We start from the raw sequence: 26,972 nt of genomic DNA, 5'->3' as shown, positions 1-26,972 counted from the left end.
ACGATAAATCGTTGCAGAGATACAGCCTTACGACTGTTTTTCTAAGCGTTTCGTAAAATTTGTTTGAGCGTTTTTCGAAAACGGTTTGACGAATCAATTTGATTTGCATAACTTTTGGTCAGCACTGCCTGAAGATGATCTGGTTCAATTTTCGTGTGAATCGGACAAACCGTCTAGGACGAGTTCGAAAAAGTAGGTTTTTCAAAGAATTCAAAATGGCGGCCATATTTCTATGACGGAAAATGACGGCATAGGGTGCAATCGAATCGGCATGAGCTCAGAAATCAGAGGAAAAAAGAATTTTGTTGATTGGACTTACGGTTAAAAAGTTATTAACAAAATTAAAGTGAAATTTCGGACAGTTGGTGGCGCTAGAGGGAATGTCTTAGACACACCAAAATTGGTGTACTAAATGTTGGCACTGTCCTCTATCAGAATGTCAAACCAAAACAACTTTCCCGCATTCGGTTCTATGGGCTGCCATAGACTCCCAGTCGGAAGAATAATAATAATAATAATAAATATAGCTGCAAGCAGCAATAACGGGGCCAAGCACTACAGAAGCAAGCTTCAGACGAACGGCAGGAATGAGTAATTAAGACAGTTTTAAGATTATTTTAGGCAAAATGGCTTGAAAACAATAAACACAACAACTAGTAATAGGATTTATTGGCTTATCACGTGTAACCAATAGGTGGCGCTGTTACCAAATTAGTTTGAAATGGTCAGTGTGAGGTGACGATGACACATACAAAGTTTTTTGCAAATATGTCAAAGCTTTGCAGAGATACAGCCTCAAATGCATTTTGGAACCCTTCCAGCTGATTCGTTGATGCGCTAAATGAGAACCGTTTCGTATATTGACACGAAATCCATAACATTTTGCCAGAATGGTCTGAAGATGATCCATGTCAAATTTGGTGAAAATCGGACTAACGGTCTAGGAGGAGTTCGAAAAAGTAGGTTTTCAACATTAATCAAAATGGCGGACAGGAAGTTCAGCCAAATAAGGAAAACTTGGTATCTCTGTTCTCGGCCTGACCCAAGGAATCTATTAAGATCAGCGTCATGTCAATAGCCAGATCTTTTCAAAAGTTATTAGCCTTTATGTAAATTGAGTTATAACTTGACCACTAGGTGTTTCAAAATATTTTGAGTACCTTCAGGGGATGTTGTTGTTGGCACATTCTGAGTTTCGTAATATTACACAAATGCATTTGTTTAGTATAGCATTTTATTTCACAAAACTGTATTGAAGTCAATGGGAATTTCATGTTTTGTTCTATTATAGCGCCACCAAGAGGCTCAGTCCAACCATTTGTTTTATGTGTCCTCAGAGTGAGCCCATACATATGTGTGTCAATTTTGGTGAAAATATCTCAATTCACTTCAGAGTTATAGACATTTACATGAAAAAGCATGTAAAAAATGACTGACTCTTGACTTTGATTGAATATTACTACCCCTTACTATCAATATTTTGGCATTTGGGCATTGGCATATAGCTATCGACCTATGTTTCCGAACTTCTGATGGTGGTTTCGTCTCGATCAGACAAGCGGTTTCGAAGATATAGCCAAATGTTTTTTAAGCGCTAAATCACAACGCTACACAAACCGTAAGGCGAAACCTAGCATGTTTGGTATCGTAGGACTCGGTAAGGTTTCAGGAGTCCAATTTAATGAGTCTGGTGAAAATAAGTCGACCACACCCAAAGTTATAAGCATTTAAAAAAAGAAGATCACCACTAGGTGGCGCTGTTTCGAAACTTCTCACGCTCCTTCAGGACATTGTGCTGATGACCCATACCAAGTTTCGTAACAATCCGTTGATGTGTTCTTAAAATACAGCATTTTAGCACAAAATTCAAAATGGCCGACAGTCAAAATGGCCAAAATGGTAAAATTGGATATCAGTCGACTTGGCATGTAGCCCTGAATCTAACAAGACAAATGTTATGATTTTTGGACAAACTGTTCAAAAGTTATAAGCAAAAATAGCAATTTTTCATATCTCTGGACCAGTAGGTGGCGCTGCGCCGAAACACAGCATGTAGCCTCAGGTCATGCTTGTTATGACATGTACCAAGTTTGGTCAGAATAGAATAAATCGTTGCATAGATACAGCCTTACGACTGTTTTTGCAAGCGTTACGTAAAATTTGTTTGAGCGTTTATCGAAAACGGTTTGACGAATCAATTTGATTTGCATAACTTTTGGTCAGCACTGACTGAAGATGATCTGGTTCAATTTTCGTGTGAATCGGACAAACCGTCTAGGACGAGTTCGAAAAAGTAGGTTTTTAAAAAAATTCAAAATGGCGGCCACATTTCTATGACGGAAAATGATTTGCTATGGTGCAATCGAATCGGCATGAGCTCAGAAATCAGATGAAAAAAGAATTTTGATGATTGGCCTTACGGTCAAAAAGTTATTAACAAAATTAAAGTGAAATTTTGGACAGTTGGTGGCGCTAGAGGGAATGTCTTAGACACACCAAAATTGGTGTACTTAATGTTGGCACTGTCCTCTATAAGAATGTCAAACCATTACAACTTTCCCGCATTCGGTTCTATGGGCTGCCATAGACCCCCAGTCGGAAGAATAATAATAATAAATATAGCTGCAAGCAGCAATAACGGGGCCAAGCACTACAGAAGCAAGCTTCAGACGAACGGCAGGAATGAGTAATTAAGACAGTTTTAAGATTATTTTAGGCAAAATGGCTTGAAAACAATCAACACAACAACTAGTAATAGGATTTATTCGCTTATCACGTGTAACCAATAGGTGGTGCTGTTACCAAATTAGTTTGGAACGGTCAGTGTGAGGTGTCGATAACACATACAAAGTTTGGTGCAAATATGTCAAAGCTTTGCAGAGATACAGCCTCAAATGCATTTTGGCACCATTCCAGCAAATTCGTTGATGCGCTAAATGAGAACCGTTTCGTATATCGACATGAAATCCATAACATTTTGCCAGCATAGTCTGAAGATGATCCACGTCCAATTTGGTGAAAATCTGATTAACGGTCTAGGAGGAGTTCGAAAAAGTAGGTTTTCAACATTAATCAAAATGGCGGACAGGAAGTTCAGCCAAATAAGGAAAACTTGATATCTATGTTCTCGGCTTGACCCAAGGAATCTATTAAGATCAGCGTCATGTCAATAGCCAGATCTTTTCAAAAGTTATTAGCCTTTATGTAAATTGAGTTATAACTTTTGACCACTAGGTGGCTCTGTTTCAAAATATTTTGAGTACCTTCAGGGGATGATGTTGTTGGCACATTCTGAGTTGTGGAATATAACACCAATGCATTTGTTTAGTATAGCCTTTTATTTCACAAAACTGTATTGAAGTCAATGGGAATTTCATGTTTTGTTCTATTATAGCGCCACCAAGAGGCTCAGTCCCACCATTTCTTTTATGTGTCATCAGAGTGAGCCCATACATATGCGTGTCAATTTTGGTGAAAATATCTCAATTCACTTCAGAGTTATAGACATTTACATGAAAAAACACGTAAAAATTGACTGACTCTTGACTTTGATTGAATATTACTACCCCTTACTATCAATATTTTTGCATTTGGGCATTGGCGTATAGCTATCGACCTATGTTTCCGAACTTCTGACGGTGGTTTCGTCTCGATCAGACAAGCGGTTTCGAAGATATAGCCAAATGTTTTTTAAGCGCTAAATCACAACGCTACACAAACCGTAAGGCAAAACCTAGCATGTTTGGTATTGTAGGACTCTGTAAGGTTTCAGGAGTCCAATTTGATGAGTCTGGTGAAAATACGTCGACCACACCCAAAGTTATAAGCATTTAAAAATAGAAGATCACCACTAGGTGGCGCTGTTTCGAAACTTCTCATACTCCTTCAGGACATTGTGCTGATGACCCATACCATGTTTCGTAACAATCCGTTGATGTGTTCAGAAAATACAGCATTTTAGCACAAAATTCAAAATGGCCGACAGTCAAAATGGCCGAAATGGTCAAATTGGATATCAGTCGACTCGGCATGTTGCCCTGAATCTAACAAGACCGATGTTATGATTTTTGGACAAACTGTTCAGAAGTTATAAGCAAAAATAGCAGTTTTTCATATCTCCGGATCAGTAGGTGGCGCTGCGCCCAATCACAGCATGTTGCCTCAGGTCATGCTTGTTATGACATGTACCAAGTTTGGTCTGAATAGGATAAGTCGTTGCCGAGATACAGCCTTACGACTGTTTTTGTAAGCACTACATAAAATTTGTTAGAGCGTTTATCGAAAACGGTTTGACGAATCAATTTGATTTGCATAACTTTTGGTCAGCACTGCCTGAGGATGATATGGTTTAATTTTCGTGTGAATCGGACAAACCGTCTAGGACGAGTTCGAAAAAGTAGGTTTTTAGAGAAATTCAAAATGGCGGTCATATTTCTATGACGGAAATAACTTCGTAGGGTGCAATCGAATCGGCATGAGCTCAGAAATCAGAGGAAAAAAGAATTTCGTTGATTGGCCTTAGGGTTAAAAAGTTATTAACAAAATTAAAGTGAAATTTTGGACAGTTGGTGGCGCTAGAGGGATTGACTTAGACACACCAAAAATGGTGTACTTAATGTTGGCACTGTCCTCTATCAGAATGTCAAACCATTACAACTTTCCCGCATTCGGTTCTATGGGCTGCCATAGACGCCCAGTCGGAAGAATAATAATAATAATAATAAGAACGCCAACAAAAACAAGAGGGTCCTACGCACCTTCGGTGCTTGGCCCCTAATAATAATAAGAACGCCAACAAAAACAAGAGGGTCCTACGCACCTTCGGTGCTTGGCCCCTAAATATAGCTGCAAGCAGCAATAACGGGGCCAAGCACTACAGAAGCAAGCTTCAGACGAACGGCAGGAATGAGTAATTAAGACAGTTTTAAGATTATTTTAGGCAAAATGGCTTGAAAACAATAAACACAACAACTAGTAATAGGATTTATTTGCTTATCACGTGTAACCAATAGGTGGCGCTGTTATCAAATTAGTTTGGAAAGGTCAGTGTGAGGTGACGATGACACATACAAAGTTTGGTGCAAATATGTCAAAGCTTTGCAGAGATACAGCCTCAAATGCATTTTGGCACCCTTCCAGCAGTTTCGTTATTTTCTCGGCGTGACCCAAGGAGTCTATGAAGACCAGCATCATGTCAATACCCAGATATATTCAAAAGTTATTAGCCTATATGTAAATTGAGTTATAACCTTTGACCACTAGGTGGCGCTGTTTCAAAATATTTTGAGTACCTTCAGGGGATGGTGTTGTTGACACATTCTGAGTTTTGTAATATTACACCAATGCATTTGTTTAGTATAGCATTTTATTTCACAAAACTGTATTGAAGTCAATGAGAATTTCATGTTTTGTTCTATTATAGCGCCACCAAGAGGCTCAGTCCAACCATTTTTTTTATGTTTGCTCAGAGTGAGCCCATACATATGTGTGTCAATTTTGGTGAAAATATCTCAATTCACTTCAGAGTTATGGGCATTTATATGAAAAAGCACGTAAAAATTGACTGACTCTTGACTTTGATTGAATATTACTACCCCTTACTATCAATATTTTGGCATTTGGGCATTGGCGTATATCTATCGACCTATGTTTTCGAACTTCTGACGGTGGTTTCGTCTCGATCAGACAAGCGGTTTCAAAGATATAGCCAGATGTTTTTTAAGCGCTAAATCACAACGCTACACAAACCGTAAGGCGAAACCTAGAATGTTTGGTATCGTTGGACTCGGTAAGGTTTCAGGAGTCCAATTTGGTGAGTCTCGAGAAAATAAGTCGACCACACCCAAGGTTATAAGCATTTAAATAAGGATGATCACCACTAGGTGGCGCTGTTTCGAAACTTCTCACGCTCCTTCAGGACATTGTACTGATGACCCATACCATTTTTTGTAACAATCCGTTGATGCGTTCTGAAAATATAGCATTTTAGCACAAAATTCAAAATGGCCGACAGTCAAAATGGCCGAGATGGTAAAATTGGATATCAGTCGACTCGGCATGTTGCCCTGAATCTAACAAGACCAATGTTATGATTTTTGGACAAACTGTTTAGAAGTTATAAGCAAAAATAGCAATTTTTCATATCTCCGGACCAGTAGGTGGCGCTGCGCCGAAACGCAGCAAGTAGCCTCAGGTCATGCTTGTTATGACATGTACCAGGTTTGGTCTGAATACGATAAATCGTTGCAGAGATACAGCCTTACGACTCTTTTTGTAAGCGTTACGTAAAATTTGTTCGAGCGTTTATCAAAAATGGTTTGACGAATCAATTTGATTTGCATAACTTTTGGTCAGCACTGCCTGAAGATGACCTGGTTCAATTTTCGTGTGAATCGGACAAACCGTCTAGGACGAGTTCGAAAAAGTAGGTTTTTAAAAAAATTCTAAATGGCGGCCATATTTCTATGACGGAAAATGACTGTATAGGGTGCAATCGAATTGGCTTGAGCTCAGAAATCAGAGGAAAAAAGAATTTTGTTGATTGGCCTCACGGTTAAAAAGTTATTAACAAAATTAAAGTGAAATTTCGGACAGTTGGTGGCGCTAGAGGGAATGTCTTAGACACACCAAAATTGGTGTACTTAATGTTGGCACTGTCCTCTATCAGAATGTCAAACCAAAACAACTTTCCCGCATTCGGTTCTATGGGCTGCCTTAGACTCCCAGTCGGAATAATAATAATAATAATAATAATAATAATAATAAATATAGCTGCAAGCAGCAATAACGGGGCCAAGCACTACAGAAGCAAGCTTCAGACGAACGGCAGGAATGAGTAATTAAGACAGTTTTAAGATTATTTTAGGCAAAATGGCTTGAAAACAATCAACACAACAACTAGTAATAGGATTTATTGGCTTATCACGTGTAACCAATAGGTGGTGCTGTTACCAAATTAGTTTGGAACGGTCAGTGTGAGGTGTCGATGACACATACAAAGTTTGGTGCAAATATGTCAAAGCTTTGCAGAGATACAGCCTCAAATGCATTTTGGCACCCTTCAAGCAGATTTGTTGATGCGCTAAATGAGAACCGTTTCGTATGTCGACACGAAATCCATAACTTTTTGCCAGCATGTTCTGAAGATGAGCCACGTCAAATTTGGTGAAAATCTGACACACGGTCTAGGAGGAGTTCGAAAAAGTAGGTTTTCAACATTAATCAAAATGGCGGACAGGAAGTTCAGCCAAATAAGGAAAACTTTGTATCTATGTTCTCGACTTGACCCAAGGAATCTACAAAGACCAGCGTCATGTCAATAGCCAGATTTATTCAAAAGTTATTAGCCTTTACGTAAATTGAGTTATAACTTTTGACCACTAGGTGGCGCTGTTTCAAAATATTTTGAATACCTTCAGGGGATGGTGTTGTTGGCACATTCTGAGTTTCGTAATATTACACCAATTCATTTGTTTAGTATAGCATTTTATTTCACAAAACTGTATTGAAGTCAATGAGAATTTCATGTTTTGTTCTATTATAGCGCCACCAAGAGGCTCAGTCCCACCATTTTTTTTATGTGTGCTCAGAGTGAGCCCATACATATGTGTGTCAATTTTGGTGGAAATATCTCAATTCACTTCAGAGTTATAGACATTTATATGAAAAAGCACGTAAAAAATGACTGACTCTTGACTTTGATTGAATATTACTACCCCTTACTATCAATATTTTGGCATTTGGGCATTGGCGTATAGCTATCGACCTATGTTTCCGAACTTCTGACGGTGGTTTCGTCTCGATCAGACAAGCGGTTTCGAAGATATAGCCAAATGTTTTTTAAGCGCTAAATCACAACGCTACACAAACCGAAAGGCAAAACCTAGCATGTTTGGTATCATAGGACTCGGTAAGGTTTCAGGAGTCCAATTTGATGAGTCTCGTGAAAATAAGTAAACCACACCCAAAGTTATAAGCATTTAAAAATAGAAGATCACCACTAGGTGGCGCTGTTTCGAAACTTCTCATACTCCTTCAGGACATTGTGCTGATGACCCATACCATGTTTCGTAACAATCAAGCAAAAATAGCAAAAATAGCAGTTTTTCATATCTCCGGATCAGTAGGTGGCGCTGCGCCCAATCACAGCATGTTGCCTCAGGTCATGCTTGTTATGACATGTACCAAGTTTGGTCTGAATAGGATAAGTCGTTGCCGAGATACAGCCTTACGACTGTTTTTGTAAGCACTACATAAAATTTGTTAGAGCGTTTATCGAAAACGGTTTGACGAATCAATTTGATTTGCATAACTTTTGGTCAGCACTGCTTGAGGATGATATGGTTTAATTTTCGTGTGAATCGGACAAACCGTCTAGGACGAGTTCGAAAAAGTAGGTTTTTAAAGAAATTCAAAATGGCGGTCATATTTCTATGACGGAAATGACTTCGTAGGGTGCAATCGAATCGGCATGAGCTCAGAAATTAGAGGAAAAAAGAATTTCGTTGATTGGCCTTAGGGTTAAAAAGTTATTAACAAAATTAAAGTGAAATTTTGGACAGTTGGTGGCGCTAGAGGGATTGACTTAGACACACCAAAATTGGTGTACTTAATGTTGGCACTGTCCTCTATCAGAATGTCAAACCATTACAACTTTCCCGCATTCGGTTCTATGGGCTGCCATAGACGCCCAGTCGGAAGAATAATAATAATAATAATAATAAGAACGCCAACAAAAACAAGAGGGTCCTACGCACCTTCGGTGCTTGGCCCCTAATAATAAGAACCGGAACAAAAACAATAGGTGCCTCGCACCTTCGGTGCTTGGCCCCTAATAATAACGCCAACGGAAACAATAGGTGCCTACGCACCTTCGGTGCTTGGCCCCTAATAACGCCAACAAACACAATAGGTGCCTTCGCACCTTCGGTGCTTGGCCCCTAATAAATATAGCTGCAAGCAGCAATTACGGGGCCAAGCACTCCATCGGCAAATGTAGGAGCTAAGCATGGCATGAAGCATCACACCAAATACATTAATGAGCAATAACAGTAATTTTGGAATTATTGTAATTGAAATGGCAAAAAAAAAATCATAATACCACCTCTAGTAGCATGATTACTTGGCTTATAAAGTTTGACCAATAGGTGGCACTGTTATGAAATCAATTTGGTGTACTCTGTTTGACTTTTCAATGACACACACAAAGTTTGGTGTTAATATGCCACAGCATTCCAGAGATGCAGCCTCAAGTGTCATTTTGTCATTGTGTTTCAACTTCGTCGCTTTGGTATGCGAAAACGGTTTTGTCTATCGACACAAAATCCATAACTTTGTGTCAACATAGTCTGAAGATCATCTGATTCGAATTTGGTGAAAATTGGACCTACGGTTCATGAGGAGTTTGAAAAAGTAGGTTTTCCACATAAATCAAAATGGTGGACCGAAACTTCTGTAAACACTGGCATATTTGGTATCTATGTTATCGACATTAGCCAGGGAATATTTTGAGCCCAGTTTCGTTGCAATAGGCTAATGGACTAAAAAGTTATTAGCATTTTTAAAAGTGTAAATATTCATTGTTAATGAATGGTTTATTACTCTTGACCAATAGGTGGCGCTGTTACCAAATGTATGTGGCATTGTCAGTCTGAGGTGGCGATGACACATACAAAGTTTGGTGCAAATATGTCAAAGCGTTGCAGAGATACAGCCTCAAATGCATTTTGGCACCTTTCCAGCAAATTCGTTGATGCGTTAAATGACAACCGTTTCGTATATCGACACGAAATCCATAACTTTTTGCCAGCATGGTCTGACGATGATTCACGTCAAATTTGGTGAAAATCGGACTAACGGTCTAGGAGGAGTTCGAAAAAGTAGGTTTTCAACATTAAGCAAAATGGCGGACAGGAAGTAAAGCCAATTTTCACATTATTGGTATCAATACTCTCGGCATGACCCACAGAATATAGGGAGACCATTTTAATTTTAATAGACTAATTTATTCAAAAGTTATTAGCATTTATGTGATATTTCATTATAACTATTGGCCACAAGGTGGCGCTGCCACCAAACTTTTTGAGTACCTTCAGGGCATGGAGCCGAATATTTTTGTAATTATTTGCGAAACGATACGATGCTGCGTTCAAAAAATACAGCATTTTAAATCATAATTCAAAATGGCCGACGCCTAAAATGGCCGACACAGGAAAATTGGATATCATTTGACTCGACATGACTCACTGAATCTAAAGAGACCAGTTGTGTGATTTTTGGCCAAACCATTCAGAAGTTATAAGCCAAAATATGCATTTTTCATATCTCCTGACCACTAGGTGGCGCTGTGTCGAAACACTGCAGGTAGTCTCAGTTCATGCTTGTTATAACACACACCAAGTTTGGTCTCAATATGACAAACCGTTGCCGGGATATAGCCTCACCTGCATGTTTGCGTGCTTTTCGTCAAATTTGTTTACGTGTCATTCGACAACAGTTGGACGAATCAACTTGAATTCCATAACTTTTTGCCATCATGGTCTGAAGATGATCTGAGGCAATTTTCGTGGCAATCGGACTAACCGTCTAGGACGAGTTCGAAAAAGTAGGTTTTTCGAATAATTGAAAATAGCGAAAAAACTAAACGTTGCGATTTTTGAATTTTGGGGTTCATTCGACTTGGCATGAGCCAAGGATTCGGAGGAAAAAAGAATTTTCATTTTCTGGCTTACGGTTCAAAAGTTATTAGCATACAAACATTGAAAGTTTGGACAAGTGGTGGCGCTAGAGAGTAGGAGATAGAGACTTCAAATTTGCTATAGTTAATGTTGGGACTGTCCTCTATCAGTGTGCCAAATTATACAACTTTCCCGCAATCGGTTCTATGGGCTGCCATAGACTTGCGGCGGAAGAAGAAGAAGAAGAAGAAGAAGAAGAAGAATAATAATAACGCCAACGATTACAATAGGTGCCTACGCACCTTCGGTGCTTGGCCCCTAATAATAACGCCAACAAACACAATAGGTGCCTTCGCACCTTCGGTGCTTGGCCCCTAATAAGAAGAACGCCAACAAAAACAAGAGGGTCCTACGCACCTTCGGTGCTTGGCCCCTAATAATAATAACGCCAACGATTACAATAGGTGCCTACGCACCTTCGGTGCTTGGCCCCTAAATATAGCTGCAAGCAGCAATCACGGGGCCAAGCATTCCAGCGGCAACATCAGGAGCTAAGCATATGTAGCATCAGACCAAATGCAACAATGAATAATGAAATTAATAATTGCATGATTGTAATTGAAATGGCTGAAAATCGTTAATAAAAGTTCCACAGCGAGGAGCTAAGCATGGCATGGAGCATCAGACCAAATGCAACGAGTAAGAAAAGCAATTATTGGAAGAGTGTAATTGAAACAGCCAGTAAAACTCCAGTAAAATGATGCATTATCATTTTTGGAAAATAGGTGGCGCTGTAATCAAATCGCTTTGTTGTGTTCTGTGGGAGGTGACAATGTTGTGGGCAATTTCTTTCAAAATACTTACAGACCTTTAGGGCAATGAGTCGAACATGCCCACCGAGTTTCGTTCCGATCGACTTCCATTAACCTTGTCAAATAGGTGCTTAAAGTTGTTTGGCCAATGGCGGCCATGTTTTTTAAGATAAGTGAAATTCCTCATAGAGCACTTGTGCCACATTGGGCCATATCAATTTTCAAGTTGATTGGATCAACGGTTGCTTAGTTATAGCCATTTGATTTTTTTTCATCCTGTAGCGCCACCAAGTGGCAGATATGGAAAAAAAAATACTAATTTGACTAAAGTTTTTGTTCATGCATATGAGTTCTGAGTTTGGTGAAGATATCTCATTTTGTTCCAGAGTTATAGCCTTTTTCGTAAAATTGGTCCACGAATTTGAATGTTTTGGGTCACCTGGTTTTTTGTTCAGTCTTGATCAAACCACTGCAATAATATTCTCTGGACTCTCTAGATCAATAATTTTCAAAAATATGTTGCATTTTGTCCTTTGGTTAGCTATAAGAGGTCATTTATAGGAAAGGGCCGTGGCCACATGTAACCTAAAGCCTATAAAACTGAAACAAAAACTCAAAACTTTATGAAACTTGGTTATAACATGTGAAAGATGACCCACCAAGCATGCAAAGTTTCATTAAGATCAGAAAATAGCTGGTGCTATAACAGTTAAAATGGCCTAAAAAACAAAAGATTTCTGTTGTGAATTGCATTAAACTGCAAAATAAAAAGGGGTAATATAATCACACATGCATTAGATCTGTATTTTTTCTAAACAATCATGGAAAATTTAACAGAGATTAGGTAAAAAAAGAACACTGTAATATTTATAAAGCTTCAAAACCCAATGTTGAATAAAAAATTGCAATTATAACCACTAGATGTCACCGGAAGACCACTAATGAGCTCACTAAAGACTAAAACATTACAGTTTATGGGCTTGTTGAGGGATTCATCTAGAAAACATTTATATTACTATTATTTAATATTACTGTTCAAGCATTTCAGATCACATTGAGTCAAAGTTTACCAATTTATTCATACAGATATATCTAATGTTTATAATTATGCCAGATTATGATTGCAATGAAACCTGAAAAATGACATAGAAGCCCATAAAAACAGAAGACTTGCAATAGGTTTTATCACCCATCATTTATTTTAATTATCTATATATATAACAAAATGTGTGCATCTGTGTGTGGGTTTAAGCATGCTTATTGAGTATTAATATAGTATTTTAAACATTTCATGTTTGTGTGTGTCTGTAATTCTGTTCTATTCTTTTACTGTCAGCCATATCTAGGTTATTTAAAATCAGTGCAGTACTATTATCTAGACTGTGAAATTATACATAAATTGCGTATGCTTCTTTGGAATGAAATTAAGACAACATATAACAGTTATAAAGGTTAAAGAGACAGTGTTGTATGATAAATTGCATTTACGACCACTAGATGTCACTGGAAGACCACTAATGGGCTCACTAAAGACTAAAACATTACAGTTCATTGTCTCGATGATTGATTCATCTAGAAAAATATATATTACTATTATTTAATATTACTGTTCAAGCATTTAAGATCACATTGAGTGAAAGTTCAACAATTTATTCATACATGTATATCAAATGTTTACTATTATGTCAGAATATGAATGCAATGAAACCTGACATAGAAATGTAAGAAAAGAAGTCTTTCTGTGAGTTGTGTGTCACCTATAATTTATTTCAAATATCTACATACAACAAAATGTGTGGGCATGTACTTCTCTGTGTGTGTGTGTGTGTGTGTGTAATCATGCTTATTGATTATTCATATAATAGTTGAACCATTTCATTTCTGTGTGTGAGTGTCTGTGAGCCTATTCTCCATGTTAGACAATGGCACACACAAGTTTGGCTTAATTACAACAAAGCTTTGCAGAGATATAGCCTCAGACTCATTTTGTGAAGATGCCTGACATCTGAAGCAGCGCTGTACAAAAACGGTTTCGTCTATTGACACGAAATCCATAACTTTTTGTCAGCACGGTCTGAAGATGATCTGATTCAATTTTGGTGAAAATCAGACAAACGGTTGAGGATGAGTTTAGAAAAAAAGGTTTTCAACATGAATCAAAATGGCGGACAGGAAGTTTTGCTTAATATGACATAATTGGTATGTATGTTGTCGGCATGTCCCAAGGAAAATTTTGAGACATGTTTCATGATAATAGGCTAATGCAATCAAAAGTTATTAGCATTATTGGAAATGTAATAATTAGCGGTTATTGATTGGTTTATTACTCTTGACCAATAGGTGGCGCTGTGACCAAAATGATGTGGCGTGGTCAATGTGATGTGACAATGTCACATATTAAGTTTTGTGTAAATATCTCCAACCTTTGCAGAGATACAGCCTCAGATGCAGTTTGGCATCTTTCCAGCAAATTCGTTGGTACGCTAATTGAAAACGGTTACGTGTATCGACACAAATTCCATAACTTTTTGCCAGCATGGTCTGAAGATGATCCAAATCAAATTTGGTGAAAATCTGAGCAACGGTCTAGGAGGAGTTCGAAAAAGTAGGTTTTCAACATGAATCAAAATGGCGGACAGGAAATTTTGCCAAAATTGACAAATGGGGTATCGGTCTTCTCGGCATGACCCAAGGAATCTATCAACATCAGCTTTGTTATAATAGGCTAATGTATGCAAAAGTTATTAGCATTTTTCGAAAAATCGTTATAACTATTGACCACAAGGTGGCGCTGCCCCCAATTTTTTTGTGTACATTCAGGGCATGGAGCCGGACATTTTTGTAATTATTTGCGAAACGATACGGAACTTCATTCTTAAGATACAGCAATTTACAACTAAATTCAAAATGGCCGACGCCCAAAATGGCCGAATTGGGAAAATTCGGTATCATTCGACTCGGAATGATGCACTGAATCTAAAGACACCACTTTTGTGATTTTTGGCAAAACCGTTCAGAAGTTATGAGCAAAAACATGTATTTTTCATATCTCCTGACCACTAGGGGGCACAACGCCGAAACACTGCAGGTAGTCCCAGGGAATGGTTGTTATAAGACCCACCAAGATTGGTCTCAATAGGCCAAACCGTTGCGGAGATATAGCCTCACGTTCACGTTTGCGTGCTTTTCGAAGAATTCGTTCATGAGCTATTCGGAAACGGTTTGAGAAATCAACTTGAATTCCATAACTTTTTGCCAGCATGGTCTGAAGATTATCTGATTCAATTTTCGTGACAATCGGTGCAACGGCCTAGGACGAGTTTGAAAAAGTAGGTTTTACGAACAATTGACGATAGCGAAAAAACTAAGCCTTGCGATTTTTGAATTTCGGTGTCCATTCGACTCGGCATGAGCCAAGGAATCACAGGAAAAAAGAATTTTCATTTTGTGGCTTACGGTTCAAGAGTTATTAGCATGAAGTTTTTGAAAGTTTAGACAATTGGTGGCGCTAGAGAGTTTGAGTTAGAGACTTCAAATTTGCTACGGTTAATGTTCAGACAGTCCTCTATTAGTGTGCCAAATTATACAACTTTCCCGCAATCGGTTCTATGGGCTACCATAGACTTGGGGTGGAAGAAGAAGAATAATAAATATAGCTGCAAGCAGCAATCACGGGGCCAAGCATTCCAGCGGCAACATCAGGAGCTAAGCATATGTAGCATCAGACCAAATGCAACAATGAATAATGAAATTAATAATTGCATGATTGTAATTGAAATGGCTGAAAATCGTTAATAAAAGTTCCACAGCGAGGAGCTAAGCATGGCATGGAGCATCAGACCAAATGCAACGAGTAAGAAAAGCAATTATTGGAAGAGTGTAATTGAAACAGCCAGTAAAACTCCAGTAAAATGATGCATTATCATTTTTGGAAAATAGTTGGCGCTGTAATCAAATTGCTTTGTTGTGTTCTGTGGGAGGTGACAATGTTGTGGGCAATTTCTTTCAAAATACTTACAGACCTTTAGGGCAATGAGTCGAACATGCTCACCGAGTTTCGTTCCGATCGACTTCCATTAACCTTGTCAAATAGGTGCTTAAAGTTGTTTGGCCAATGGCGGCCATGTTTTTTAAGATAAGTGAAATTCCTCATAGAGCACTTGTGCCACATTGGGCCATATCAATTTTCAAGTTGATTGGATCAGCGGTTGCTTAGTTATAGCCATTTGATTTTTTTTCATCCTGTAGCGCCACCAAGTGGCAGATATGGAAAAAAAAATAATAATTTGACTAAAGTTTTTGTTCATGCATATGAGTTCTGAGTTTGGTGAAGATATCTCATTTTGTTCCCGAGTTATAGCCTTTTTCGTAAAATTGGTCCACGAATTTGAATGCTTTGGGTCACCTGGTTTTTTGTTCAGTCTTGATCAAACCACTGCAATAATATTCTCTGGACTCTCTAGATCAATAATTTTCAAAAATATGTTGCATTTTGTCCTTTGGTTAGCTATAAGAGGTCATTTAGGAAAGGGCCGTGGCCACATGTAACCTAAAGCCTATAAAACTGAAACAAAAACTCAAAACTTTATGAAACTTGGTTATAACATGTGAAAGATGACCCACCAAGCACGCAAAGTTTCATTAAGATCAGAAAATAGCTGGTGCTATAACAGTTAAACAGGCCTAAAAAACAAAAGATTTCTGTTGTGAATGGCATTAAACTGCAAAAAAAAAAGGGGTAATATAATCACACATGCATTAGATCTGTATTTTTTCTAAACAATCATGCAAAATTTAACAGAGATTAGGTAAAAAAGAACACTGTAATATTTATAAAGCTTCAAAACCCAGTGTTGAATAAAAAATTGCAATTATAACCACTAGATGTCACCGGAAGACCACTAATGAGCTCACTAAAGACTAAAACATTACAGTTTATGGGCTTGTTGAGGGATTCATCTAGAAAAAATGTATATTACTATTATTTAATATTACTGTTCAAGCATTTCAGATCACATTGAGTCAAAGTTTACCAATTTATTCATAAAGATATATCTAATGTTTATAATTATGCCAGATTATGATTGCAATGAAACCTGAAAAATGACATAGAAGCCCATAAAAACAGAAGACTTGCAATAGGTTTTATCACCCATCATTTATTTTAATTATCTATATATATAACAAAATGTGTGCATCTGTGTGTGGGTTTATGCATGCTTATTGAGTATTAATATAGTAGTTTAAACATTTCATGTTTGTGTGTGTCTGTAATTCTGTTCTATTCTTTTACTGTCAGCCATATCTAGGTTATTTAAAATCAGTGCAGTACTATTATCTAGACTGTGAAATTATACATAAATTGCGTATGCTTCTTTGGAATGAAATTAAGACAACATATAACAGTTATAAAGGTTAAAGAGACAGTGTTGTATGATAAATTGCATTTACGACCACTAGATGTCACTGGAAGACCACTAATGGGCTTTGCAGAGATATAGCCTCAGACTCATTTTGTGAAGATGCCTGACATCTGAAGCAGCGCTGTACAAAAACGGTTTCGTCTATTGACACGAAATCCATAACTTTTTGTCAGCACGGTCTGAAGATGATCTGATTCAATTTTGGTGAAAATCAGACAAACGGTTGAGGATGAGTTTAAAAAAAAAGGTTTTCAACATGAATCAAAATGGCGGACAGGAAGTTTTGCTTAATATGACATAATTGGTATGTATGTTGTCGGCATGTCCCAAGGAACATTTTGAGACATGTTTCATGATAATAGGCTAATGTAATCAAAAGTTATTAGCATTATTGGAAATGTAATAATTAGCGGTTATTGATTGGTCTATTTCTCTTGACCAATAGGTGGCGCTGTGACCAAAATGATGTGGCGTGGTCAATGTGATGTGCCAATGTCACATATTAAGTTTTGTGTAAATATCTCCAACCTTTGCAGAGATACAGCCTCAGATGCAGTTTGGCATCTTTCCAGCAAATTCGTTGGTACGCTAATTGAAAACGGTTACGTGTATCGACACAAATTCCATAACTTTTTGCCAGCATGGTCTGAAGATGATCCAAATCAAATTTGGTGAAAATCTGAGCAACGGTCTAGGAGGAGTTCGAAAAAGTAGGTTTTCAACATGAATCAAAATGGCGGACAGGAAATTTTGCCAAAATTGACAAATGGGGTATCGGTGTTCTCGGCATGACCCAAGGAATCTATCAACATCAGTTTTGTTACAATAGGCTAATGTATGCAAAAGTTATTAGCATTTTTCGAAAAATCGTTATAACTATTGACCACAAGGTGGCGCTGCCCCCAATTTTTTTGTGTACATTCAGGGCATGGAGCCGGACATTTTTCTAATTATTTGCGAAACGATACGGAACTTCATTCTTAAGATACAGCAATTTACAACTAAATTCAAAATGGCCGACGCCCAAAATGGCCGAATTGGGAAAATTCGGTATCATTCGACTCGGAATGATGCACTGAATCTAAAGACACCACTTTTGTGATTTTTGGCAAAACCGTTCAGAAGTTATGAGCAAAAACATGCACTTTTCATATCTCCTGACCACTAGGGGCCACAGCGCCGAAACACTGCAGGTAGTCCCAGGGAATGGTTGTTATAAGACCCACCAAGATTGGTCTCAATAGGCCAAACCGTTGCGGAGATATAGCCTCACGTTCACGTTTGCGTGCTTTTCGAAGAATTCGTTCATGAGCTATTCGGAAACGGTTTGAGAAATCAACTTGAATTCCATAACTTTTTGCCAGCATGGTCTGAAGATTATCTGATTCAATTTTCGTGACAATCGGTGCAACGGCCTAGGACGAGTTCGAAAAAGTAGGTTTTACGAACAATTGACGATAGCGAAAAAACTAAGCCTTGCGATTTTTGAATTTCGGTGTCCATTCGACTCGGCATGAGCCAAGGAATCACAGGAAAAAAGAATTTTCATTTTGTGGCTTACGGTTCAAGAGTTATTAGCATCAAGTTTTTGAAAGTTTAGACAATTGGTGGCGCTAGAGAGTTTGAGTTAGAGACTTCAAATTTGCTACGGTTAATGTTCAGACAGTCCTCTATTAGTGTGCCAAATTATACAACTTTCCCGCAATCGGTTCTATGGGCTACCATAGACATGGGGTGGAAGAAGAGGAAGAATAATAAATATAGCTGCAAGCAGCAATTACGGGGCCAAGCACTCCAACGGCAAATGTAGGAGCTAAGCATCGCATGAAGCATCACACCAAATTCATTAATGAGCAATAACAGCAATTTTGGAATTATTGTAATTGAAATGGCAAAAAAAAAAATCATAATACCACCTCTAGTAGCATGATTACTTGGCTTATCAAGCTTGACCAATAGGTGGCACTGTTATAAAATCAATTTGGTGTACTCTGTGTGACTTTTCAATGACACACACAAAGTTTGGTGTCAATATGCCAAAGCATTCCAGGGATACAGCCTCAAGTGTCATTTTCTCATTGTGCCTCAAATTCGTCGATGTGGTATGCGAAAATGGTTTTGTCTATCGACTCAAAAGCCATAACTTTGAGTCAGCATAGTCTGAAGATCATTTGATTCGAATTTGGTGAAAATCGGACCTACGGTTGATGAGGAGTTCGACAAAGTAGGTTTTCAACATAAATCAAAATGGCGGACCGGAAGTTCAGCTTACTATGGTATATTTGGTATCTATGTTATCGGCATAAACCAGGGAATATTTTGAGCCCAGTTCCATTCGAATGGGCTAATGCAATAAAAAGTTATTAGCATTTTTACAAGTGTAATTATTCATGGTTAATGAATGGTTTATTACTCTTGACCAATAGGTGGCGCTGTCACCAAATTTCTGTGGCATGGTCAGTGTGAGGTGGCGATGACACATACAAAATTTGGTGCAAATATGTCAAAGCGTTGCAGAGATACAGCCTCAAATGCATTTTGGCACCCTTCCAGCAAATTCGTTGATGCGCTAAATGAGAACTGTTTCGTATATCGACACGAAATCCATAACTTTTTGCCAGCATGGTCTGAAGATGATTCACGTCAAATTTGGTGAAAATTGGACTAACGGTCTAGGAGGAGTTCGAAAAAGTAGGTTTTCAACATTAAGCAAAATGGCGGACAGGAAGTATGGCCAATTTTCACATAATTGGTATCAATGCTCTCGGCATGACCCACAGAATATAGCGAGACCATTTTAATTGTAATAGTCTAAATTATTCAAAAGTTATTAGCATTTATGTGATATTTCATTATAACTATTGGCCACAAGGTGGCGCTGCCACCAAACTTTTTGAGTACCTTCAGGGCATGGAGCCGAATATTTTTGTAATTATTTGCGAAACGATACGATGCTGCGTTCAAAAAATACAGCATTTTAACACATAATTCAAAATGGCCGACGCCTAAAATGGCCGACATGGGAAAATTGGATATCATTCGACTCGAGATGACTCACTGAATCTAAAGAGACCAGTTGTGTGATTTTTGGCCAAACCATTCAGAAGTTATAAGCCAAAATATGCATTTTTCATATCTCCTGACCACTAGGTGGCGCTGTGTCGAAACACTGCAGGTAGTCTCAGTTCCTGCTTGTTAAAACACACACCAAGTTTGGTCTCAATATGACAAACTGTTGCCGAGATATAGCCTCACGTGCATTTTTGCGTGCATTTCGTCAAATTAGTTTACGTGTCATTCGACAACGGTTGGACGAATCAACTTGAATTCCATAACTTTTTGCCGGCCTGTTCTGAAGATGATCTGAGACAATTTTCGTGGCAATCAGACTAACCGTCTAGGACGAGTTCGAAAAAGTAGGTTTGTCGAATAATTGAAAATAGCGAAAAAACTAAACCTTGCGATTTTTGAATTTTGGGGTTCATTCGACTTGGCATGAGCCAAGGATTCAGAAGAAAAAAGAATTTTCATTTTCTGGCTTACGGTTCAAAAGTTATTAGCATAGAAACATTGAAAGTTTGGACAAGTGGTGGCGCTAGAGAGTTGGAGTTAGAGACTTCAAATTTGCTATAGTTAATGCTGGGACTGTCCTCTATCAGTGTGCCAAATTATACAACTTTCCCGCAATCGGTTCTATGGGCTGCCATAGACTTGCGGCGGAAGAAGAAGAAGAAGCAGAATAATAATAATAACGCCAACGGAAACAATAGGTGCCTACGCACCTTCGGTGCTTGGCCCCTAATAATAACGCCAACAAACACAATAGGTGCCTTCGCACCTTCGGTGCTTGGCCCCTAATAACGCCAACAAACACAATAGGTGCCTTCGCACCTTCGGTGCTTGGCCCCTAATAACGCCAACGATTACAATAGGTGCCTACGCACCTTCGGTGCTTGGCCCCTAATAATAACGCCAACAAACACAATAGGTGCATTCGCACCTTCGGTGCTTGGCCCCTAATAACGCCAACAAACACAATAGGTGCCTTCGCACCTTCGGTGCTTGGCCCCTAATAATAACGCCAACAAACACAATAGGTGCCTTCGCACCTTCGGTGCTTGGCCCCTAAATATAGCTGCAAGCAGCAATTACGGGGCCAAGCACTCCAACGGCAAATGTAGGAGCTAAGCATCGCATGAAGCATCACACCAAATACATTAATGAGCAATAACAGCAATTTTGGAATTATTGTTATTGAAACGGCTAAAACAAAATCATAAATACTACCTCTAGTAGCATGATTACTTGGCTTATCAAGTTTGACCAATAGGTGGCACTGTTATAAAATCAATTTGGTGTACTCTGTGTGACTTTTCAATGACACACACAAAGTTTGGTGTCAATATGCCAAAGCATTCCAGGGATACAGCCTCAAGTCTCATTTTCTCATTGTGCCTCAAATTCGTCGATGTGGTATGCGAAAACGGTTTTGTCTATCGACACAAAATCCATAACTTTGAGTTAGCATAGTCTGAAGATCATTTGATTCGAATTTGGTGAAAATCGGACATACGGTTGATGAGGAGTTCGAAAAAGTATGTTTTCAACATAAATCAAAATGGCGGACCGGAAGTTCAGCTTACTATGGCATATTTGGTATCTATGTTATCGGTATATGCCAGGGAATATTTTGAGCCCAGTTTCATTCAAATAAGCTAATGCAATAAAAAGTTATTAGCATTTTAATAAGTGTAATTACTCATGGTTAATGAATTATTTATTACTCTTGACCAATAGGTGGCGCTGTTACCAAATTTATGTGGCATGGTCAGTGTGAGGTGGCGATGACACATACAAAGTTTGGTGCAAATATGTCAAAGTGTTGCAGAGATACAGCCTCAAATGCATTTTGACACCCTTCCAGCAAATTCGTTGATGCGCTAAATGAGAACCGTTTCATATAGACACGAAATCCATAACTTTTTTCCAGCATGGTCTGACAATGATTCACGTCAAATTTGGTGAAAATCGGACTAACGGTCTAGGAGGAGTTCGAAAAAGTAGGTTTTCAACATTAAGCAAAATGGCGGACAGGAAGTATGGCCAATTTTCGCATAATTGGTATCAATACTCTCGGCATGACCCACAGAATATAGTGAGTCCATTTTAATTTTAATTGTCTAATTTATTCAAAAGTTATTAGCGTTTATGTGACATTTCTTTATAACTATTGGCCACAAGGTGGCGCTGCCACCAAACTTTTTGAGTACCTTCAGGGCATGGAGCCGAATATTTTTGTAATTATTTGCGAAACGATACGATCCTGCGTTCAAAAAATACAGCATCTTAAACCATAATTCAAAATGGCCGACGCCTAAAATGGCCGACACGGGAAAATTTGATAACATTCTACTCGACATTACTCACTGAATCTAACGAGACCAGTTGTGTGATTTTTGGCCAAACCATTCAGAAGTTATAAGCCAAAATATGCATTTTTCATATCTCCTGACCACTAGGTGGCGCTGTGTCGAAGCACTGCAGGTAGTCTCAGGTCATGGATATTATAACACACACCAAGTTTGGTCTCAATAAGCCAAACCGTTGCCGAGATATAGCCTTACATGCATTTTTGCGTGCTTTTCGTCAAATTTGTACACGTGTCATTCGACAACGGTTGTACGAATCAACTTGAATTCCATAACTTTTTGCCAGCATGGTCTAAAGATGATCTGAGCCAATTTTCGTGAAAATCGGACTAACCGTCTAGAACGAGTTCGAAAAAGTAGGTTTTTCGAAAAATTGAAAATAGCGAAAAAACTAAACCTTGCGATTTTTGAATTTCTGGATTCATTCGACTTGGCTTGAGCCAAGGATTCAGAGGAAAAAAGAATTTCCATTTTCTGGCTTACGGTTCAAAAGTTATTAGCATATAAACATTGAAAGTTTGGACAAGTGGTGGCGCTAGAGAGTTGGAGTTAGAGACTTCAAATTTGCTATAGTTAATGTTGGGACTGTCCTCTATCAGTGTGCCAAATTATACAACTTTCCCGCAATCGGTTCTATGGGCTGCCATAGACTTGCGGCGGAAGAAGAAGAAGAAGAAGAAGAAGCAGAAATATAGCTGCAAGCAGCAATTACGGGGCCAAGCACTCCAACGGCAAATGTAGTAGCTAAGCATCGCATAAAGCATCACAGCAAATACATTAATGAGCAATAACAGCAATTTTGGAATTATTGTATTTGAAATGGCAAAAAAAAAAAAAAACACCAATACCACCTCTAGTAGCATGATTACTTGGTTTATCAAGCTTGACCAATAGGTGACACTGTTATAAAATCAATTTGGTGTACTTTGTGTGTCTTTTCAATGACACACACAAAGTTTGGTGTCAATATGCCAAAGCATTCCAGGGATACAGCCTCAAGTGTCATTTTCTCATTGTGCCTCAAATTCGTCGATGTGGTATGCGAAAACGGTTTTGTCTATCGACTCAAAATCCATAACTTTGAATCAGTATAGCCTGAAGATCATTTGATTCGAATTTGGTGAAAATCGGACATACGGTTGATCAGGAGTTCGAAAAAGTATGTTTTCAACATAAATCAAAATGGCGGACCGGAAGTTCAGCTTACCGTGGTATATTTGGTATCTATGTTATCGGCATAAGCCAGGGAATATTTTGAGCCCAGTTTCCTTCAAATAGGCTAATGCATTAAAAAGTTATTAGCATTTTAAAAAGTGTAATTACTCATGCTTAATGAATGGTTTATTACTCTTGACCAATAGGTGGCGCTGTTACCAAATTTATGTGGCATGGTCAGTGTGAGGTGGCGATGACACATACAAAGTTTGGTGCAAATATGTCAAAGTGTTGCAGAGATACAGCCTCAAATGCATTTTAGCACCCTTCCAGCAAATTCGTTGATGCGCTAAATGAGAACCGTTACGTATATCGACACAAAATCCATAACTTTTTGCCAGCATGGTCTGAAGATGATTCACGTCAAATTTGGTGAAAATTGGGCTAACGGTCTAGGAGGAGTTCGAAAAAGTAGGTTTTCAACATTAAGCAAAATGGCGGACAGGAAGTATGGCCAATTTTCACATCATTGGTATCAATACTCTCGGCATGACCCACAGAATATAGCGAGATCATTTTAATTTTAATAGACTAATTTATTCAAAAGTTATTAGCATTTATGTGATATTTCATTATAACTATTGGCCACAAGGTGTCGCTGCCACCAAACTTTGTGAGTACCTTCAGGGCATGGAGCCGAATATTTTTGTAATTATTTGCGAAACGATACGATGCTGCGTTCAAAAAATACAGCATTTTAAATCATAATTCAAAATGGCCGACGCCTAAAATGGCCGACACAGGAAAATTGGATATCATTTGACTCGACATGACTCACTGAATCTAAAGAGACCAGTTGTGTGATTTTTGGCCAAACCATTCAGTAGTTATAAGCCAAAATATGCATTTTTCATATCTCCTGACCACTAGGTGGCGCTGTGTCGAAACACTGCAGGTAGTCTCAGTTCATGCTTGTTATAACACACGCCAAGTTTGGTCTCAATATGACAAACCGTTGCCGGGATATAGCCTCACGTGCATGTTTGCGTGCTTTTCGTCAAATTTGTTTACGTGTCATTCGACAACAGTTGGACGAATCAACTTGAATTCCATAACTTTTTGCCAGCATGGTCTGAAGATGATCTGAGCCAATTTTCGTGGCAATCGGACTAACCGTCTAGGACGAGTTCGAAAAAGTAGGTTTTTTGAATAATTGAAAATAGCGAAAAAACTAAACCTTGCGATTTTTGGATTTTGGGGTTCATTCGACTTGGCATGAGCCAAGGATTCAGAGGAAAAAAGAATTTCCATTTTCTGGCTTACGGTTCAAAAGTTATTAGCATACAAACATTGAAAGTTTGGACAAGTGGTGGCGCTAGAGAGTAGGAGATAGAGACTTCAAATTTGCTATAGTTAATGTTGGGACTGTCCTCTATCAGTGTGCCAAATTATACAACTTTCCCGCAATCGGTTCTATGGGCTGCCATAGACTTGCGGCGGAAGAAGAAGAAGAAGAAGAATAAATATAGCTGCAAGCAGCAATTACGGGGCCAAGCACTCCAACGGCAAATGTAGGAGCTAAGCATCGCATGAAGCATCACACCAAATTCATTAATGAGCAATAACAGCAATTTTGGAATTATTGTAATTGAAATGGCAAAAAAAAAATCATAATACCACCTCTAGTAGCATGATTACTTGGCTTATCAAGCTTGACCAATAGGTGGCACTGTTATAAAATCAATTTGGTGTACTCTGTGTGACTTTTCAATGACACACACAAAGTTTGGTGTCAATATGCCAAAGCATTCCAGGGATACAGCCTCAAGTGTCATTTTCTCATTGTGCCTCAAATTCGTCGATGTGGTATGCGAAAACGGTTTTGTCTATCGACTCAAAAGCCATAACTTTGAGTCAGCATAGTCTGAAGATCATTTGATTCGAATTTGGTGAAAATCGGACCTACGGTTGATGAGGAGTTCGACAAAGTAGGTTTTCAACATAAATCAAAATGGCGGACCGGAAGTTCAGCTTACTATGGTATATTTGGTATCTATGTTATCGGCATAAACCAGGGAATATTTTGAGCCCAGTTCCATTCGAATGGGCTAATGCAATAAAAAGTTATTAGCATTTTTACAAGTGTAATTATTCATGGTTAATGAATGGTTTATTACTCTTGACCAATAGGTGGCGCTGTCACCAAATTTCTGTGGCATGGTCAGTGTGAGGTGGCGATGACACATACAAAATTTGGTGCAAATATGTCAAAGCGTTGCAGAGATACAGCCTCAAATGCATTTTGGCACCCTTCCAGCAAATTCGTTGATGCGCTAAATGAGAACTGTTTCGTATATCGACACGAAATCCATAACTTTTTGCCAGCATGGTCTGAAGATGATTCACGTCAAATTTGGTGAAAATTGGACTAACGGTCTAGGAGGAGTTCGAAAAAGTAGGTTTTCAACATTAAGCAAAATGGCGGACAGGAAGTATGGCCAATTTTCACATAATTGGTATCAATGCTCTCGGCATGACCCACAGAATATAGCGAGACCATTTTAATTTTAATAGTCTAAATTATTCAAAAGTTATTAGCATTTATGTGATATTTCATTATAACTATTGGCCACAAGGTGGCGCTGCCACCAAACTTTTTGAGTACCTTCAGGGCATGGAGCCGAATATTTTTGTAATTATTTGCGAAACGATACGATGCTGCGTTCAAAAAATACAGCATTTTAACACATAATTCAAAATGGCCGACGCCTAAAATGGCCGACACGGGAAAATTGGATATCATTCGACTCGAGATGACTCACTGAATCTAAAGAGACCAGTTGTGTGATTTTTGGCCAAACCATTCAGAAGTTATAAGCCAAAATATGCATTTTTCATATCTCCTGACCACTAGGTGGCGCTGTGTCGAAACACTGCAGGTAGTCTCAGTTCATGCTTGTTAAAACACACACCAAGTTTGGTCTCAATATGACAAACTGTTGCCGAGATATAGCCTCACGTGCATTTTTGCGTGCATTTCGTCAAATTAGTTTACGTGTCATTCGACAACGGTTGGACGAATCAACTTGAATTCCATAACTTTTTGCCGGCCTGGTCTGAAGATGATCTGAGACAATTTTCGTGGCAATCAGACTAACCGTCTAAGACGAGTTTGAAAAAGTAGGTTTGTCGAATAATTGAAAATAGCGAAAAAACTAAACCTTGCGATTTTTGAATTTTGGGGTTCATTCGACTTGGCATGAGCCAAGGATTCAGAAGAAAAAAGAATTTTCATTTTCTGGCTTACGGTTCAAAAGTTATTAGCATAGAAACATTGAAAGTTTGGACAAGTGGTGGCGCTAGAGAGTTGGAGTTAGAGACTTCAAATTTGCTATAGTTAATGCTGGGACTGTCCTCTATCAGTGTGCCAAATTATACAACTTTCCCGCAATCGGTTCTATGGGCTGCCATAGACTT

General features: G+C 38.5%; 2 long non-coding RNA genes across 3 annotated transcripts in view; one reads left to right on the top strand and one right to left on the bottom strand.

Moving 5' to 3' along the window:
• Window positions 1-26,972, top strand: part of LOC127971326 (uncharacterized) — a 76,226-nt gene that overhangs the window by 18,439 nt on the left and 30,815 nt on the right. The gene's annotated exons all lie outside the window — the stretch shown is intronic.
• LOC127971305 (uncharacterized) overlaps window positions 1-26,972 on the bottom strand; it is a 55,347-nt gene that overhangs the window by 15,515 nt on the left and 12,860 nt on the right. For both annotated transcript variants that reach the window (XR_008156781.1, XR_008156780.1), the window contains exons 3-4: window positions 20,965-21,020; window positions 20,694-20,749 (exon numbers count right to left, since the gene is read on the bottom strand). This is a non-coding gene — a long non-coding RNA (uncharacterized LOC127971305). The remainder of the gene's footprint in view (window positions 1-20,693; window positions 20,750-20,964; window positions 21,021-26,972) is intronic.

This window comes from Carassius gibelio, chromosome A4 (genome assembly GCF_023724105.1).
Source record: "Carassius gibelio isolate Cgi1373 ecotype wild population from Czech Republic chromosome A4, carGib1.2-hapl.c, whole genome shotgun sequence".
Classification (NCBI taxonomy): Eukaryota; Metazoa; Chordata; class Actinopteri; order Cypriniformes; family Cyprinidae; genus Carassius; species Carassius gibelio.
Note: the sequence above shows the minus strand (reverse complement) of the source record. Positions and strands in the feature narration are given on the sequence as shown.